This window comes from Crocodylus siamensis, chromosome 5 (assembly GCF_052110815.1).
Source record: "Crocodylus siamensis isolate JL-2025a chromosome 5, ASM5211081v1, whole genome shotgun sequence".
NCBI lineage: Eukaryota > Metazoa > Chordata > Crocodylia > Crocodylidae > Crocodylus > Crocodylus siamensis.
Window position 1 is genome coordinate 177,824,791 of NC_143399.1, and position 17,436 is coordinate 177,842,226.

Sequence of the window (17,436 nt, forward strand, 5' to 3'; positions counted from 1 at the left end):
AGCAGGGAGGTCCTGGCCCCGGCTCCCTGATCTAAGGCAGGGACTTGGAAAGATCTACAGGGGAGGGGCAGGTCCCACCCCTTGCCTGGATCCACCAGTGGGGTATCTATCAGTTAGCTCACTGCTAGCTGCCCCACTAGCAGATGGGGCAGGGTGCTGGGACCTACCCCACTCCTGCAATTCTTTCCAAGGCCTGCACCTCAATTGCCCTATCAGGGCATGGGGTTGGGACCTGCCTCTCATGGGGACAGTTCCCAGCCCCTGCTCCATGATTGCAGGGCAGAGGCTGGGGAGCCTGTTCCTACTTAGCTCCATGAGTGTGGAGCTGAGTGGGGAAAAAGCTGTCCAGCTTTTTCCCCACCCAGCTCTGTGTTCACGGAGCTGGGCAGGGAACAGGCCTCCTCAGGTCCCGCTACCAGGGAGCTTCCAGGACCAGCTCCATGGCTGTGGGGCACAGGCTGGTAGATCTCTCAGCACTGGCCTCATGCCTGCGGAGCTGGTACTTTGAGATAAGGATCTCCTAGTGCCAGCCCCATGTCCATGCCCATGGAGCTGGCGTTGGCACTGGCACTGGGAGATAAGTCACCCAGCCTTCTGCTCCCTAATTGTGATGGGCAAGTAGGGGCTGGGAGGTTAGGATCTCTTAGCCCCTGCTCCTCAATCACAATCTCAGAGTAGGAGGGCTTGGTGCTCCATTCTGACAGGGTAGAAGTCAATCTCCTGTCCCCTAGCGGCCAGCTGACTGAGAGTAAATTTGCTTCCAGTCGGGTGTCTGCACAAGTGCTACTGCACAGCTACTAATGCGAGTAAATTTGCTACGTGTATTTTGTAGGTAGCAAATTTACTCACAATTAGGAAGGTTTACTGTGCGGGAAGCATGTGCATGTGTAGATGCACTTATTTACTGTGCACTAAACTATGCTATTGCGCAGTAAAGCATCTCATGTCAATGCACCCACAGAAGCCAAAAAGGGATGCAGCATGGGCAAAAGACTTCAGTAAATGTTACAGGTCATTCTCAGAAAGGGTAACAAATGCTGAATCACTGGCATACAGTTCGTTGAGATTTGCTTTTGGCCTTGGAAATGCTGGAAGTTTAAAAGTGTGCCATCACATCATGTTGCTAGAGTAACACCAGTAGTAGTAGCACATGTGGCAATTTCTAGCATTTAAAGTATTAGTACCCCACTTTGGGTCCTAGTGGGCATGTCTACATGTGTGCCCACCTACTGTGCAGTGACAGTGGTGCACAGAGTCATTTCTGACCCTACTACATGTAGCAACGAGCTACTGCACAGTAGGGGTGTGTGAAGCAGGCCCTATTCAATTCAGATTCAGCCCGAATCGGGGACAGTGATTCAATTTGCTGATTCAGATCACTGTCCCTGATTCAATTCCTGGTTTGGAGAATCGGCAATTTGGATATAGACACAGCTTGAAAAGTTTTTGTACATACCTCGAGGTACCAACGTGGCTTGTGAATACTTCGATGCTGGGACGAATGGAGTGTCCCACAGGAGTGCGGGGGGGGCCCTCCACGTGCTCAGTGGTGAACCTGGAAGTGGATCAGATGTACTTCCGGTCCACTTCCAGGTCCTCCAGGGAGTGCACAGGGAGCCCCCCCTGGCTTGGCAGTTGGATGCGGGTGGGGGAAGGACCCTGGGTTTCTCTCTATGAATGTATCAGGAAGGGAGAGAAACCAGTCAAAGTAAAGTGCAAGAACAAATGGTAGAAAGAAAGTTTAGAATAAAAATTAAGTGTCAAGTCCTGTAAAAGCCTTCAAATAGTAAAAGGGCCAGTTAATACTAACTAGATTCAAGGTGGAGCTCTATAAATTTATGGGTATTATAAAATATGTTTTCCCCAGGACTGAAAGGGACCTGGTTTCTATAATCCAGTGAACAAATAATTCAGGAGAAAAGTGCAGCGTTACTGATGAGAGTATGTCACATTAGTAATTGTGGGGGTGTTGAATTGTCTAGCAATCACCTTTCTTTATTGGTATCTGGATGTTCTGTCTTGGGATACAGGAGATAGCCTAATATATATTCAGTCATCTGTGGTATTCATTAGAGTTTGGTTTTATCAGTCACCACACATACTGAAAATCGTGGCATCCTAAGTACTTGTACATTCACAGTTGTACACTGTATGCTGATAGTGCCGTTCTGTTCTTATTCCATGCCTGTTACCTGCCTTCCTTTCAGAAGTGCTTTGGGTGAGATAACTGATTCATACTGGATGAGCAGTTCTTTCCTTTTTTCACACTTTCACTCCCAAAAGCAAAGTTATTCATAGTTTTTAATATATAACTTGTGCTGTACTCTGTATGTTAGTAAAGGCAGGCTCAAACAAGAGACTGATTGGTGAGGAAATTGTGCCTCTTCCAAGAAGCTTACACTGTACGGTATACCGGGGACTAGAGTTGTTGACTACAGTCCTCATTTCTCACTTCTAAATGTTTGGGGCCCAGGTCTTTGACAAATGTTGAAAAGCAGTGGTGACTAAACATGCACATAGGCATCTAGCAGTCTTAGAAAAACCTTTGCACCTGCCCTCTATTAAAAGGGGAGTTAGGTGCCTGGACACTTTTGAAAATCCCACAAAATACCTGTGGATACATTTAGGTTTGTATGGGAGCCCAGGATAAGCAAAGAATTCAGGAACACTCTTAAATTCCACACTAATTTGACTTTTCTTCAAGAATTGCCCCTCCATTTAGATACAGAAAATGGAAGGTGAAAAAAAAATCCTGTTTGAGGCAAGCTGGCAGCTTATGTGTGCATCATCTCATATTTAAAATTGTAATGTCTTCTTTCTGTTTATAACAGACATTGTATTCTAAACTAATAAATAGCTGAGGACAGTGGAATATTAGATTGATTTCTTTTTCTAAAACGTGGGTAAGTTCAAATAGCCTGAAATAAAGTAGGAGTGGTCCAAGTACTAGTCAGTTATAATTACCATTATTATTACAGCGATCTAATAATTCTCAAGGCTTCATGCGAGAGATTTGTTATGTTCATGAGAGAAATTTGTTAGTAGTGTTTCTAATTATCAACAATAATAATGATACAGTTGTTCAAGAAGAAAGTCTTCTTTGTGAAATCTTTTATTGGAACAACTGTATAGTTGAGAGAACTGTTGGCTATAATATATATAATTAATATATAATTATATAATTGCATAACTAAAAAAAGTAGGTAATAAAGTTATTAAGAGTTGCCACGTGCCAGCTTTTAAATTTTAACATTGGGCCCTCAGGCATGCTCTTTCTTGATCCTGTTCCTGTAGTAAAATGAGTAGGTTCTATTTTTTGCTGCCATTTAGTGCAAATACCACACTTTCTTTTCAGGTACCCCTATTATCTTAATTCAGTTAGTTACTCTAGTGCTTTGTTTCCCAGAAGTCTCTCTTGAATCTCCCTCATCTTGCAACACAATGCCTACTCCTTTAGTATTGATTTTTCCCCCTCCCTTCATTGTTTTCCTTATCTACTTATCCTCAAGCATGTTGTAATCTCTCCATTCTTCCCATCACATCCTTTCTCCTTGCAATTTCTGGAAGAGCATTTAATTGAATTCTCCCTGTTGTCAGCATCAGACTTGAAGCATTGGTCTTACTAACCCTCTTCTATAACTGGCCAATATCAGTTTGTAGGAAATTTTGGTGGCAAAGTCACACAGTATTTACATGGCTTGATTATAACTAGGACAAAGCTCTACAAAGTACATCTATGGACAAAAATCAAAACCAGACAGGGTATCTTACTCAGGTATATACCCTTTGAATCTAGCCTAGATGGTTTCAGTCTGTTAATTGGTTTTCTGTAAAATGTGTTGGTGGTTTTACTGTCTAGTGTTCCTTGTGGGCATGGGAAAAACAGCACTAAAATCCTTTGAAGCAGACTCAGCCAAATGACCAAGAATTGAATGGCTACAGATTGAATTACCTTCTACCTCTAAATCTGAGCCCTCTAGCACTTGTTTAAGACATAATGGTAGCAAGTGTAAAGGAACTGGCTCTTCTGCTGGATGTGCTGATGCTGTGCCTGTGCTTTAGATACCAGTGTCTAGAGCTATCAGTGCTTTTCACAAATGTTTTGCCTCTGCTTGTAAAAGGGAATTCATAATCATCATGCAAGAAATGATCACATGAAATCAGATTTCTTTTTACTTTGTAGTTCTGTGTAGAATAAAAGCAAACCATTATCTTTCTTCCTTTAAATGTAATAGTGAACTGGATAAAATGATATTCATCAAAGGCTTAGCAATTGTATTCAAATATCTGTCAGCTCAGCAAAGAAAGTGGCAATCAATACTTTATTTGTAGTTGCAGGCCATGTTTAACTAGTGTTAAATCAGAAGCTAAATAAAAGGACTTCTGTGATTTTAATGAAAGGGCCCAATTCGTGACTGTATTGTCCCAGTTTTAGCCTGATAGCACGCCTAAGAAATAAGTGACATGACACTGGTCCTGAAATCAGTACAACAGTCATGGGTTCAGTCCAGATATTTTCAAATGCACATTTACTAATTAGAATCCTGGGATTAGCTGGTAGCTAGTGCATTAATTTTAATTTGTCAGAAGATCAGATAGATGCCAAATCTTGGTTTGATTAAGCTAATTGATAACTGTTCATTTTAGTGAAACCAGAGTTTGATTAATGATCAGACTGTCAATTCAACCACAAACATGCATCAAAATTTCCATCTTTAACTTGCACATTTATTTAACTTGGAGACTACTTTTAAAAGTCAAGGGGATATATCCACTAAAACATTCAAATCCGGAAAGGTCATGAATACTGATTAGGAGACATCTCCAGCCAGCAGACACGTTGGCTAAATAGAAAACAAGCAGACCTCTTTACAGTATGATGATACAAAGCTGAATGATAGAGGTGCAACTCTTTGTACTATCTAAATATTTTCCCTGCAATGACAGTGTCCTTTGGCTAAGGCAGCTCTCCAACCTTAACATTCTTTTCTTCTATTTTGATTGGTACAAGTATAACTGTTCCCTTCATCCACTTACTTTCCCTTTTCCCACTTCAGCCATAAGCCCTGTTAGGAATGGGTATATCCTTTTAAGCCTAGTTCTGTAATTGTTAATGTAAATGGAGACACTTATTTTGACTTCAGAATGAGAAAAGTCAGCCTCTGGTTTGTGAATTAAATGTCATACAGTTGTGACACAACAGCTGTTGTTGCATCTTTGTCTTTTGATATTTGGTTGACAGTTGATGAGTATTAAAGTAGAAATCAGCAGGTGCTATGCTTCCAGATGATTTTTTGGCATCAGAGCCAACGTTTAGTCTTGGGAAGACATAGTTTTGTTTTTCTGTTTTTCAGAGTCAAGGTAGAAGTAGTAGTTCCAGCTGGGCAGCTTAATGACAAAATATAATTGCCTGCATGTAACACCTTGCAAGTCCTGAAATGATAGTTGCAGAGAAGATGCGACTGGTGGGAGGGTGATAATGATGGCCCTTCTACCTTTTAGTCCAATAGCTTAGTGGTGAGGCCACTCATCTGGGGATTGGGAGACCCAGGCCCTCTCACCCAGCAGTTGTTTGAACCTTTATATTTTGCTTCCCAGCAAAGTACTTTCATAGATTCATAGATGCTAGGGACCTCAACAAATCATTGGGTCTGACCCTCTGCCTAGGCAGGAAAGAGTGCTGGGGTCAGATGACCTCAGCCAGATGCCTATCCAGATTTCTCTTAAAGACCCTCAAACTTTAATTGGGCATTACCCAAAGGTGTGGTAGAGAAGGCCGAGAAGGCCCTAAGCAATGCCTAGCATATGTAGCTAGAGTACTTTGCCAGGCAAATATGTAGATTCAAGCCCCTCTGGGGTAAGGGGAGATCAAACTGGGTCTTCTGCTTCCTGGGTGAACCATAGGGTGAAATAATATCTCAGAGCACGCATAAGTGCAAAAAATTACAGTTGTGTGTATGGTCCATTTAGGCACATACAGTGAATTAGTATTTAATTTCTAAAGGTGTTTTTCATATGCTCCAGGGTGGAGGGGTGAAGGCATTTTAATCAGAGCAGATCTCAGGAGCCACTCATGTATTCAGTGTCTTGTGTTTCAAAATGGTGGCAGGGGCACTTTAACTAAAGCTTGTTCAATGAGATTTAGTTAAAATGCCCTCGCCACCATTTTGAAATGCTGGGACACTGAGTACCAAGACACTGCAGCGTCTGATTAGAATGCAGATTAATTAAGTCTGCTCTGATGCATTCTAATCAGAATGCATCAAAGCACGTGTATAGGTGCCTTAAGTTCAGACAGTGAACCATTCATATAAACTGGTCAGAGACTTCCAATGCTTAAGTTTATGAGAAAAAATGTCTCCCATTCGGAGTTTTGAAAAGACATCAGTAAACCAGCTTGGGTCCATACTGCAAAGTGCGTGTAGTAACTAGTTTGAGTGTAAGTTGCACTTAAACATAGTCTATGTTCCATTTGAGACCAGCAAATCCAAGTAAAAAACACTGCCAAACTCAGTGCCAAAATCCATACTTCAAGCTGAACCTAGTTATGCTCACTTTCTGATATGCTCACTGTTTGATAGAAGAGAATGATTATAGTTGAATTATGATCTTGTGTGGGCAGGAATGGAAATATCAGTACTTCTAAGAAATAACAATGCAAGCAATACTGTTAGGATAAGAGTTAGGAGGGTCGGAAAATATTTTATGGATAAAACTGGAAGCACTATCAATTTGAAATGATCCAAAATGTTGAAATTGCAAAATAAACCATTTAGTATTTTATATTAACATACCAGTAAGCAGGTTGTGAATGCACTGGATAAAATTTTAAATAAATAGCATCAGGTGTTGCCTTTACCAACTTGGTTCAACTCCAGTGGGTTTACTCAAAGCACTGCAGTGTAAAAAAATGTTCAGTGTAAAAGTCAGGAAGCTTTTAAATCTAGTTCTAGCATTTTTATGCATATAAGTGTGTGTCAGTCATGTAAGAATCAATAGCTCAGGCCTCCTAACTATGCAGTAATATATATTTCTCAGTAATAAGGGGAGAAGTCTTCCTATGTTTCTCCCATGTCCTTTGTCTGAGTTTTAACAGAACATGCATGGCTGGGCCCTTGGTTTGAAAGCAAGGTGTGGCAAAACATACTAGCAAGAAATAGAAGAGAAGTCGGCCGCATTCTTTGTTCTTCAGAATTTTCCTGCATTCCTCAGCTCTCCTCAGTTGCTGTGATTTTTAAAGAGAATGTGAAGTATCTTTAATCTATTTCTTTCTGTCTGAAACTCATCAGGGGTTCCCATAAATTCAGAGTCCAACATTTTAGGAAAATCAGGATGCAATAGGATAAATTGGGATGTGACTATTGAATTGTTATTGACACGTAATAGTAGTTAATATTATTTTACCATGCAGCTTTTCTCCTCTAGCCAGCAGTAATTATAGAGAAAGATGTGCTTCACTCTTCAGAGAAGTTTTTGAATTTCCTATTTGCTTGCCTGTTGGATTCAGCTAGTTCAGGGATGGGCAAAATGGTGAATCTGGCTGGAAGCTGGACTCCATTCCTTAACAGTCGCTGCCCACATTGCTGTGGCCAGTTTCCATGAAGACCCCAGTAGCAGTGGCACCCTGACAGCACGGGGCTCGGGTTTCCATGGAGATGGGCCCCAGCAGTGCTGCCAGTGCATGCAGCTGGGCAGGGAGCTGCTCCAGGGTGGGGGAGCTGCTCCGGAGCCAGGCTGGGATCTTGGAGTGGTGACAGCATGATCCAGAGCTGGGGCAGAGTCATGATCCACTACATGCATGGCCCTGCCCAAGGCATGTGGGCAGTGGATTGAAGCTCTGCTCGGCTCCAAACCACACTGTCAATGCTGCAAGATCCCAGCCGGAGCAGCTCCCTACTCAGCTGTATGCCCTGCCAGAGCTGCTCAGGCCAGTCTTCATGGAAACCTGGCCCTGCACTCTCACAGCGCCACTGCTGCTGGGGTCTTCATGGAAACTGCCTGCAGTGATGCAGGCAGGGGCTGGTGGGAAATGAAGTCTGCCACAAGCCCAGTCTGGCCCACAGATCTACCTCCCAAAATCTCAGTTCTATAAAATGTCAATAGACAAATGACTGAGGTGGAGCAACCACTATGTAAAAATAGAACAGTGAACATAGAGGTGATATTTACATAGTCAGGAGAGCCTCATAAAGCAGCAGAGTAGATAAGAAACAAGAAAAGTGGAAGTGGAGAAGAGAGGCTGGTGCATGTTAGTTTGTAGTTCCAGTTTGTAACTCGTTATGTTTTTTCAAATGAATATTTTGAGCCTTTCATACTATGGATATTTATTTTCTTAAGAGCTGGTTTACAGTGAATCAGTATAGCACAGGAAATTCACATTCCTCATGTAGGTTTTCAGGGAAGTAGGACTTGAACTTAGATCAGTATACAGGGAATAATTATGGCCCAGTTACTCCAAAACCTGTAAGTGCCTGATACCCACTGACTGCAATGACATTTAGGTACTTGAACTCCTATTATGGATCTGAGCCCAACTGATTCTGCCTTGGTTCAGTTCTAGCCACTGTTGAATGCAAACTACTGTTGCTGTTTCCAGTGAATTCAATGTTAGGCTTTCCTGAAGAAGAGATTAGCTTTATGGCTAGGAATATAATTTTATTTTCAGGAAAGTAAAATTTACTTTCATTAACTTACTTTCTCAGTTAAAAAAGTCAATCCTAACCTGATATATGGGGAGGAGAGGTTGATCAGTAATAGAAATGAGTTTTTGGGCATACACCTGGAGTACAGTGGAAAATTAAGACAGGGTTGCTAAATACTTATGTAAATACATACCATAATTATGATTTCTGTGTAAAATTGTCACAAAGGGATGCAGAAAAGAAAAAAAATAGGTCTGGGTCTGTGCGGCAGGGCACCTGCAGTGCCTGCCACTTTAAGGTTTCTAGTTGGCAGTGGAGCAGCCAGCAGGCGGGTGCTAGTCTCATCAAGGCTAGCACGTGACCCTAGGAGGACCCTGGATTGGCCAAGGGAGTGGAACAGCCTCCATTTTAACCCAGGCCTTCAGAGAGAGAAGCAGCAGTCTGAGTTGGGCAGGCAAGGAGACAACATCAGGCTGAGCTGCTCTTGCAACATCTTGGAGGTAATGGCAGGAGCCATGGGGATGGTTTAGAGGCTCCTGGTCCTGGGTATGACCTAAAACTGCACCCTGTCGGGAAGGGTGGCCTGGTGAGACTCTCTGTGGTGGGGGAGTCCCTAAGAAATGCCATGCCAATTGCCTGGCATTAGACTTCATGCCATCAGGGACCGTGAGCAGGAGATATAGACTCCTACTGCCAGGCCCTTCTCCCCCGGGAGCCAGACGGTAGACCACAGTCTCCCTCCAGGACAAGGGAGGACTCCGGGACCTCCTGTTCTGTCCAGTCAAAGGCATAGACCAAGGTGGTCAAGGGCCCTAAGGCCTGTCGCACCAAGGCCCATGCCCCGCCGGAGCTTAGCAACAGGTAAACTCCTCTTGCTGGTCCAGCAGAGCCTGTTGAATTGCCAGCTCTCTCAGGCAACACAGGCACAGCTGCAGCTACCATCCCCGCTCTCCCCAAGACAAAAACGTAAGGTGTTTGTTGTGGGAGACTCCATCCTGAGGGGGACTGAGAGGGTAATCTGCCGCCCCCACCCCTTAGCCTGGGAAGTCTGCTGCTTCGCAGGGGCCCGCATCCAAGACATTGCAGAGAAGATCCCTAAGCTCCTTTGGCCCACAAACCACTATCCTGTGCTCCTTATTCATGTGGGCACCAATGACATGGCTCAGAGCACTCCCAGCTGGGTCATGAGGCGCTACAGGGATTTGGGAGCAGGGCTAAAGGGTCTGGGGGCACAGGTGGTGTTTTCATCGATCCTCCCAGTCTCGGGGTACGGGCTGAGGAGGGAGAGGAGGATCCAGGTAGTGAACCAAAGACTGAGGCGCTGGTGTCATCGGGAAGGCTTTGGCTTCCATGACCACAGCCCACTCTTTGGTGAGAGAGGCAGCGAGCGGCTGGGAAGAGATGGCCTCCACCTTTCTTCCCTGGGGAGAGGAGGCTCTTCTCAGCCAGGCTGGCTGACCTACTTCACTGGGATTTAAACTAAGCCTGCTGGGGGATGGGGGGACTACTGCCACTGCTGGTCCACTGAGCAACCCTTGCAAAGCCAGCCGGCCAAGGCACTTAAGGGAGCCCACTCCTGCCACAGCCCTAGTACAATCTGTGGGCAAAGCAAGAGCCCGCAAGGGCACATTTTCCTGCCTGTACACAAATGCCAGAGCTTGGAGAATAAGCAGGAGGAACTCGTCCTCCTGCTTAATACAAATAATTACGACATCATAGGGATAACAGAAACCTGGTGGGACTCCACCCGTGACTGGACCATGGGTATAGATGCTATATCCTGTACAGGAGGGATCAAGTAGATAAAATGGGCGGTGGTGTAACCCTCTATGTTAAGGAAACTACGCATCCCTGCAAGCTGATTTTGGCGACCAGGGTGGATGACTGGAGACCCTCTGGGTTAAAATCCATGGGGAACACAGCACAGGGGACACAACAGTGTGAGTCTACTACAGACCTCCCACCCAAAGTCAAAAGCTTAACAAGGAGTTCACCCAGGAACTGGCTGAGGCCGCATACTTCAGGACCATGGTTGTCATGGGTGACTTCAATTACCTGGACATATCGTGGGAGGATCACTCAGCAAAATCTAAGCAGTCACAAAGCTTCCTATTGTACGTGGATGACCTCTACCTGACTCGAGAAGTCTGTGGGCCGACAAGAGGTAAAGCACTGCTCAACCTGGTACTGGCTACTGGGGTGACCTAATCGGTGACCTAGTGCAGTGGTCTTCAAACTTTTTTGATTGTGCACCCCTATCAGTAAAAAATTTTTGAGCATGCACCCCCAATATATGTATATTTATTGGGGGTGCCACTGAGGGCACCACTGTCAACCCCTCCATGTTGTGGAACTCCCACTCTTCCCTCAGGATACCTCGCGTGACACATGATCGTCTGACATAAGGACCAAGTGAGGGCGCCAGTGTCAATCCATATATTAAATATTAGTAAAGCTTATTTTCTTTCTTAATTTTTTAGATAAAAAATAAATATAAATAGAAGTTCTAATATTTTCTTCCTGCACCCCAGTGAATCATCGTGTGCACCCCCTGGGGTTCACACACCCCACTTTGGAGACCACTGACCTAGTGATTGATGGGAAGCTGGGTGACAGCTTCCCATCTGCCATAAAGCTGGCCAGTCAGTCAGCAACATGGAAGTCCTTGACTTCAGGAAAGCCGACTTTGACAAGCTCAGGAGGCTTGTCAGTCAGGCCCTAAGGGATCATGACTCCAGGGGGAGGGGAGTTCAGGAAGAATAGTTGCTCCACAAGGGAACAATCCTCAGTGCACAAGCTAATTCTAGTACATCGTGGAGGAAAGGCAGCAAGAGAGCACAGAAACCCCCCTGGCTCTCCAGGGACCTAGCAGACCTCCTGAGGCTAAAAAGAAAGTCCTACAAAGGATGGAGGATGGGATTAACCTCCAAGAAGGAATATTCTGCACTGGTCCGGTCCTGCAGGGAGCAAACCAAGAAAGCCAAGGCTAGAACTAAACTCCAACTAGCTTCAAGCATCAAGGACAATAAGTCCTTTTTCAGATACGTGGGGAGCCAGAGGAAAAGCAAGGGAAACACTGGACCCCTGCTGAACCAGATGGGACAGCTGACAACTGACACTCAGGAAAAAGCCAACCTATTAAATGGGTGCTTTGCATCAGTCTTTTATCAGTCCCACGGGATGCCCATGCCCACCACAGGACAGGGAGGTCTGGGTGAGGGAGATCCCCTGCCCTCCATTAATGCTGACCTTGTGAAGGAACACCTTGAGAAGCTGGATACCTTCAATTCAGCTGGCCCTGACAGTCTACACTCCAGGGTACTCAAGAAGCTGGTGAGCATCATAGCCCAGCCTCTGGCATGGATCTTTGAAAACTGCTGGCGATCTGGTGTAGTGCCCGAAGACTGGAAGAAGGCCAAGGTGGTATCAATCTTTGAGAAAGGGAGGAAAGTGGATCCGGCTAACTATAGGCCCCTCAGCCTGACTTCTATCCTGGGGAAGGTCTTAGAAAAGTTTATTAAAGAGGCCCTCCTTAATGGACTGGCCGATGCCAACATCCTGAGGGATAGCCAGCACAGGTCTGTTGTGGGTAGGTCTTGCTTTTCCAATCTCATTTCCTTCTACGACCAGGTGATGTATCACCTGGACAAGGGAGAAGAGATTGATGTCATATATCTTGACTTCAAAAAAGCCTTTGATCTGGGACCCCATAATCGCCTCTTGGTGAAACTGGCCACTTATGGCCTTGGGTCCACCACAATCCAGTGGCTGGGAAATTGGCTCCGTGGTCGGACCCAGAGGGTAGCAATTCACTCATCATGGTGCCCTGTGACCAATGGGGTCCCCCAAGGCTCTGTCCTTGGACCCGTATTGTTCAACATCTTCATTAATGATGTGGACATTGGAGTCAGGAGTGGACTGGCCAAGTTCGCCGATGACACCAAACTTTGGGGCAAAGCATCCACACCTGAAGACAGGCAGGTGATCTAGGATGACCTGGACAGGCTCAGCAAATGGGCAAATGAGAACCGGATGGTGTTTAACACTGAAAAATGCAAAGTTCTCCACCTTGGGAAGAAAAACCTGTAGCATCCTTATAGGCTCGGCAGTGCTACGCTGGCTAGCACTACGGAAGAAGGAGACTTGGGGGTCATGATTGACCAGAAGATGAACATGAGCCTACAATGCGATGCTGCAGCTAGGAAAGTGACCAAAACGCTGGCTTGCATCCATAGATGCTTCTCAAGCAAATTCTGGGATGTCATTCTCCCCTTGTACTCGGCCTTGGTGAGGTCGCAGCTGAAGTACTACATCCAGTTTTGGGCCCCACAACTCAAAAAGGATGTGGAGAAGCTTGAGAGAGTCCAGAGGAGAGCCATGCACATGATCAGAAGGCAGGAAAACAGGATTTACAAGGAAAGGCTGAGAGCCATGGGGCTCTTTAGCCTGGAAAAGCTTAGGCTCAGGGGTGATCTGATGGCCACCGATAAGTTTATCGGGGTGACCACCAGTATGTGAGGGAACATTTATTCACCAGAGTGCCCCAAGGGATGCTTTTGCTACCCCAAAATTATCCAACAGAAATGGGGATAGAAGGTTGACTTGCATATATGTGATGACTGGATGTAACTGTCCATGGCTTGTAGCAATGTCCATGTAAAACTGAAAGCACTAGAGAAATCCTTAGTAGGTTTCATAAAAGTTTAGCTTTTTTTTTTTTTGCTTTTCAGGGTAAAAACTGCTTGAAGGGGTATTTAAATTTCCGGGGAAATGGTATATGTTTGAATGTAATTGTCTCCTGTAGCAATGCTTGCATTTTTGCTACTCAAAGAATGCATCTACACATCGCCGTATGTCACTGTAAGGTGCACTATGGCAACATAATGATCACGTGAGTCTACACATGATCACCAGCTGTGCCACCATAGCAGCACACTCCCCCATTGTAGCAGCACACTCAGCAGTTATTGCATGCATGGCAACATAGAGGCAAAATCTAACCACCCATTCTCTGCTGTGCTTTAGTACTTTCAAAAGCAATCACATGAATCTACACATGATCACCAGCTATGTTGCTGTAGCAGTACACTCCCCAGCTGTAGTGATGCACTCCCCAGTTATTGTGTGCCAATGTGGCAATGTAGTGGCAAAATTAACCATGCGCTGCGCACCTGGTACAGTAACCACCCATACTGCACCATGCTTTAGTACTGCTATAGCAACGTCGCTGTATGGTGATGTGTAGACACACCCAAAAGGAAACACTGCTGCAGCTATTGTGTTGAGGCCTTCCCTTTGTTTCCAGGTAGGCTTTTAAGGCATGGATGGCATAAATCTTCTTGTTCTTTATGAATGAGTTTATATTTTAATTAATTAATTTTTCCATCCTTGATTTTGTTATTGCCTGTATTCCCTGTCGTGGCTCTGCATTCCATATTCTGTTAGATATTTTAAAAATATTCTGCCAGGTTTTAAATAAAGTTTTAAATGATACATTTCTGAATTAGTGTGTTCAATATTGCTATTAATCTGGATGAATTTCTAAATCCTCTTTTGTTTTTTGATATTTATGTTGACTGGTCTTCCTGCCTTCCTTCCTGCCTTCATTCTTGCCTTCCCTTGAGGCCATGAAAATAAACAGGTCATCTGCACTTTGGTTTTAGTAATGTTTTGGTATCTGGTTCAAGTGCACACAGTGCTGCAAAGTCTGGATTGTAAACATGGTAAGGGAATATTTAAGACCCAACTGTTCATACGAAAATAAATAAATAAGCATGAAATAATTTAATAGTAAGGTCTTAAAACAGCTTTTTGAGAGAACTCTTTATTGTACCAGCAAGCAGTTCCTGACATTATCCTTTATGCAGATTAAATAGGTCTTCAGGGAAAAATGGTAAAATACAAAAAATGTTCCCCTTTTTTTGAGAAGGAGATGAAGTAATAATCCTTCCCAGTAACCTTGCTTCTTATTATGCATCCATTTAAACTGCAGGCAGAAGAATATTAGGGGACCAAGAGTAAAATAAAATTGTTGCTTAGTACTATCAAGATGGTATTCTTTCTTCTAGTATAATTGTAACTATACCTGCACCTTAATTATAGTCTCAGGCTACACTAAAACCGTTAGGTAGTTTTGAAATGATATGGGGACAGAGCTAAAATAACTTCTACACTGTATGATGAAATAGAGTTCTAACTGGACCCACTACTTCGGGATAAATCATAATTAATGGATAGGGATTCTGTCTAAGCCAGTGCAATGAAAGAAGAGGTTAATTTTTCAGTGTCTGTTTTAGTCTGAAAATGTTATAATGAGGCCAGTAAAAATGTTTCAGTTTTTGACAAAATATTGATATAAAGCTTTGATATTATTGTAGAAAAAGGGAAATAATGGCAAAAAAATTCAAGTATGCATGATATCTGCTATTCTATCTCTTTTTGCTTTGATTTTTATCAGCAAAAACATTACTGTGCATTTCTTTTGTTTAACATCTTGTGTAAAATGAATAATAAGAAACCACAATAGTGTCTTGTAGAATATCATGAATAGCAGATGCCTGTTATGGGATGATAGAACAATATTTTTTTAAAATCTCAAACTGAGAGATGAGCTTCTTTGTCTTGCATTGGGTCCTGAATATCCAATCACAGGAATGAGACCCCAGAAGGCCAGAGAGGGCCATACTAGCTGACCTCTGTATTGGACCAGGATTTTATTTTTCTTATTAAGGGCCTGCTCCAAACTCAGTTGCAGCCAGTGGGAGAGTTTTGAATCAGGGCCAAATTCTTGCAGATGTCCTTTCTTTAGTCCAAAGCTTGGCTGCCATCCTTTCGGCTTTTATTAACCAAGTCACCAAAGAAACAAAGTAAAAGAAAGGATGTTTTTCCTGGGGGTTTACTGTTTCTAATTAAAACGTTTAGTCACCAGAAATGCCCTTATTTTTGTTTCAGATCAAAATTACACCATTGGGTGGGGAACAGGAGGTCTTTTAGGAACACTGTATAAATTAGTTTTAGTTAACTGAATCTGAAAAGCAGAGCATGTAATCTTTTGGCCTTTCACTGAGAGTAGCTCTGCTGGTATTTTGGACAGCTAGCTCTCTGAGGAACAAACTCAGGAAAAGCAATGTCAGAGATGATTAGGAATGGCAGGGATGGAAGCATACTTTACTGGAAACATTGGCTAACCTTACATTATAATTGCTGTACTGAAGCAGTAAACAGCTTCTATCCTTCTGATCTTTCTGGTGAAGAACAAGCAATGGCTACACTTATTTTTCATGTGAATTTTGCAGTGCCTCATACTTTATGGTGTTTATATTGTTAGTTCTGTTGTGTACATTACAATTAATGGAAATTTCTCATTACTGTGTTGGATCATCACAGAAGTTTTGACATAATATTTTCGCCTCGGCTTTACGCCTTAGGGATATATGTTCATTTGTTCCCTTGGCCTGTTTTTCATGACATATGCTGCTTTCAGTGAGCAGTCGGAATCAGGTTCTGATCTCAAGCACACTGCTGTGTATTGGGAATAGGTCCACTGAGGTCAGTAGATTCTTCTAGTTTTACATTAGTGTTACTGAGGTCAGACTTTTCCTCAGTGAATGGGCTAACATCATCTTTAACTTTTGGCTGACAGAATGCTGTAAGTGGAAGACAAATGGATGGCTTCAGACCATTGCCAAAATCTCTTTTTATTACAGAGATTGAACTCCATAGCAGAGATGTTCAAATTATGACAGAAGGGTAATCAGATTATTATAGGGAAAACAAAAATTCTGTTTCTGTCAGCATCAGTATTTGAGCCATAATGGCAGTTTGAAGAGCACTCTGGAGACACATGGCTGATTGAATCACAGCTTTATGTTATACTGTTTCTTCTTCCTGGAGGGTAGGTCTAGGATTAAGAGTGAGCTAGACAAGTTGAAGGATTGGGCCAAAAGGAATCTGATGCAGTTCAACAAGGACAAGTGCAAAGTCTTGCACTTAGGACAGAACAAATCCATTCATCATTACAGACTGGGGGCTGACTGCCTGGGCAGCAGCTCTGCAGAAAATGACCTGGGGGTTACAGTGGACAAAAACTCCCTGAAAGGGGGTTCAAAAGAGGATGAAGCTAGACTGTTCTCAGTGGTGGCAGATGGCAGAACAAGGAACAATGGTCTCAAATTGCAGCAAGGGAGGTTTAAGTTAGATATCAGGAAGAATTTTCTTACTAGGCAGGTAGTATAACACTAAAACAGGTTACCCAGAGAGGTGGTGGAATCTCCATCCTTGGAGGTTTTCAAGACCCAGCTAGACAAAACTTTGGCTGGGATGATCTAGTTGGGGCTGGTCCTGCTTTGAGCAGGGGGTTGGACTAGATGACCTCCTGAGGTCCCTTCCAGCCCTGTCTATGATTCTAAGGCATAGGAATGGTTAGGTCCTCACAGCAGTTTCCTTTGGGGAGGAGGGAAGATTTCAAGTAACCCAAAAGTGGGTGGTCAGTTGGAAAGACTAATAATGTCTCCTTAGTTCATGCTTCGGGCCATAACATGGAAACATATTGGAGGGGCCATACTGTAAAATATCTACATATTTTTCCCCACTTCTTTGTTTTTAAGGATTGTTTGTTTTGTTACTTTTTTCATTCTACGTAGTGATAACTTCTCTATAATTTTACTAAAAGTGAATGTTTTAACTGAGGTCAGAATTTACCTGAATGAATTTGCTTTTTTCCTTAAAGCTTAAAGCACTGTGATTGAAGCACATAGATAAGACCATACCTGGGAGGAGAGGAGCTATGGGCTAG

General features: G+C 43.5%; 1 protein-coding gene across 1 annotated transcript in view; it reads left to right on the forward strand.

Annotated features, from left to right (window-relative positions):
• The window catches only part of PLXDC2 (plexin domain containing 2), a 489,434-nt gene that overhangs the window by 149,988 nt on the left and 322,010 nt on the right, over window positions 1-17,436 (forward strand). The window lies entirely within an intron of this gene.